Below are 3,351 nucleotides of genomic sequence, written 5' to 3'. Positions count from 1 at the left end.
ATCGCACGTCTTGCTGAAATGCGGAGATATGTACTCAGGCTACCACAGGATAACCCATTGCGAAGTAATCGCGATGCCTATTGGCGCGCATTTTAAATTTGTTCAGTTTACTTTTGCATAACCAACGATGTACACGACGAAACCTAGCCATGTTTTATTGAATTGGTCCTCGAGTAGAGCGGAAATTCACTAAATTAACTTGGCCAGTGGATCAGTGGACTCCATATTCCGTGTATATCTTCATAAATGCACCACCCAAACTTTAGCTCGTTTTTTGCTACTACATATGCAACGCAAAAGCTTCACGTGCTCGCGTATTACGCTAGGTACGCGTGAACGCAACCGCAAAGTACTTGGAACAGTCGTATTTGGCGTTTTTAATTGTGCTTAATGAACGCAAACGGCACAGAAGGTACTTAACGGGGGGATAAGTACTGCCGCAACTGCGCGCCGCTTCGACGCATGCGCCAAGAGAGACAAACGCCTTTAAAGGGGCCAAGACAAAATACAAATTTGTCTAATTTGAAAGAAATAGGCCTCAGTACTCCAATCAGCTCTATTAAAGTCACGAAAGACGTTTTTTAACCGAAAAAACGCGAGATGTATTGAAAAACTTTCCAATTTCGCGCTACAATGACGTATTATGGGCAGGAGTGACGTAATATGAGTAAGCACTAAAGCATAATTTTCAGTGCACATGGTAACTGACATTAGCATTCATGTGATGCGATCAAATGAAACTAAAGGCCCCACTACAATATCATACAGTCATGTATACCTAGCGATGGTTCAGGTCGGCGGCCGCCAATTGCATAAACAGGAATATGTGACGTCATAGAAAAGTTGCCAGAAAATGGCTAGGGAGTCGCCACTGCTTCACATGTTTTATCGCCATTATCTGTACGAAGGTTGCAATAAAATTGCATGGTATCATTATTATCGGAACAAAACAGTTTTTCTAATGAACCAAACACGTATTTTGTCTTCATGGCCCCTTTTCAAGGCCAGGGGCGCCTGTAACCGGCGTACCGGTGACCGCAGCAGTCCTCGCCGTAACTAGCCATTGTATACTCAGGTCGGAAGCTCAGAGCTGCCCCGCGCCTCAGCCCAGTGCCCACAGCCTGGTAAGGATGGATAGGGGTTGTGGGGACAGTTCCAAAGGAGATGTTCGAGCGTTTCGGCTGCTCCACAGGCAGGGCAGTTGGGGGAGGGTTAGATGGAAGGGTAGACATGGCACAGGCGGTAGCAACAAGGGACTGCATGGGTTTTCACCAGTCGCCGTAGCCGTTCATCGGTGTTGGATAAATCTGGGTGTGCAGGAACTAGGCATCTGGCGGTGTGAGATGCGGTAACGTGCCGTAAGGCCATGGAAGGTTAGCTGACAGGGCTCCGTGAAAGGGTTCGAGGCCTGCTTGGACTGTGAGCTCTCAAGCGGCCCTGTGTGCTGCCTCATTTCCCCCCCCCTGCCCATGTACCCAGATCAGCTCGATGGGGACGATATGAGGATTCCCGAGAAAAATTCCTAGTGGCAGGAGCGAGATAATTTCGAATGGCATTTCGAATGGCCACTTCCGAATGCGACATGATAATGGCAGGGGGTGGCGTGTGAGTAAGGCGATTGCTGCGTATTCAGCGGGTCAGCTGGTGCGAAGTGTTAGGGAGTTAAGAGGAGAGGTGTTGCGCCGGTTAGTTAGTGCGTGCGGAGGATGGAGTATTTCGCAGTAAGCGCACGTGCCTGCTGCTGCTGAAAACGGGGCGCACATTGCACGGTAAAGGGCGGATAGTGAGGGGGCCATGAATGTTGTACTGGGTCGCTGAGAATAGGGACGTTAAGGTAGAAATTAGCTAGGGTGCGACCTGGGATGAGAGCTTACTAATTAGGTGGCCGATGAGGTGGGTTTCTGAGTTCCTACCCATATTGTAAATGCCGAGTTGCTCTAGTTTGGCAGTGGTTGTGCTCTAAAGGATTTTTAGTGCTGTTTTGTCAATTTTTTGAGTGAAGAAGTTGACTATAGAGGGTTTGCTGTGCGAGGGAAAGGGAGTAGGTGCAGAGGCGTTGCTGGCTAAACTTGCATCCCCCCCCCAAAACACCACATGTTACTATTGCTACTATTTTTGATGTTCTTATTGTTGTTAATACTGCCATTACTAATAGTAATGTATTTTGTTGTTACTATATTGTTGCTATTATATCAAAGAATACAGGGTTAGGATTAGAAATGCATATCTTGCTTCTAGGTGCAAATGTGCAAAAAACGATTCACAGGTACTGAAAGCGTACAGGTTCCGTCAAAAGTAACTGGAACACGGTCTCACAAATTTACACAGGAATTTCTTCTTCGGGAAACTGCCTGGATGCATTGGTGTCCGTTTAAAGGAGTCCTCCCTAATAGGAAAAGCGTCCTGTAAACCGGTAATGGCTGTCATAAAGCCAGTAAGACAAATATTTTGTGATATTCACAAATCCTTGTCCCAATTACTTATGAACACACCTTTACATGGGTTTGGAAATGTTTATACAAGCATACATAATATACAACATGCGACACAAAATGACGTTACAAGATAACAAATGATGTGTGGTTTGTATATAAACAATGGACAGTATTGCAGAAAATGAAGCAGCCATACATGAAGCCGTGTATGTTTATGCAAACTGAACTATAATGGCTACACGAGTTCAGTTTAGAGAATTTTAGAAGCTTCCGAAATTCTCTAAACTGAACCCATGAAAGACAGTATTCACCAATAAGTGAATACCGACTTTTTTAGCGAATAATATTCCTTGTGATTTATTTTTTTATCAAGGTAAGCAATTTTAGACAATAACTTACAAGGTGGTACATAACACAAAGCAGACTTTTTGAGAAGAGGTTTGAAACTATCACTGTATCAATATTCTATATTTGTCTTCATGTCATGTTTCACTTCGCTTTTAAATAAATTATTGCCCGCAATAAATAAAAGAAATTGGTAGATCACTGCAACAACAACAAAAAAAAACATTTACCGGCGTACGTTGGTCGTAGCGGTTGTTGAATAGTTAATTGGTGGTATTGAATAAGGTCGTAGAGAGGTCAAAAAATCTTTGAATCTTGAAAAAGTCCAATTTTAATTATTTATACATCTACATAAACACATCAAAGTGTTTTTACTGCTAATGAAAGAAGCAATCATTGACTTTCAAAATGAAAATGTATGCATGTTTAAAGACTAACACCTTATAATGCCGCCCTTTATTTACATCTAGGCTTTTTTCTGTAGCAGTCAACCGCTTTTGCGATGAAGTCATTCAAAACACGTCGGTCAACATAAATAGCATCTAGCGCATCGGGTACCTCCGGACTTTCG

Source organism: Haemaphysalis longicornis, unplaced genomic scaffold, assembly GCF_048455015.1.
Source record: "Haemaphysalis longicornis isolate Haplotype H1 unplaced genomic scaffold, Haemaphysalis longicornis Haplotype H1 scaffold_4, whole genome shotgun sequence".
NCBI classification, from domain to species: domain Eukaryota; kingdom Metazoa; phylum Arthropoda; class Arachnida; order Ixodida; family Ixodidae; genus Haemaphysalis; species Haemaphysalis longicornis.
This window is presented reverse-complemented; position numbering follows the sequence as displayed.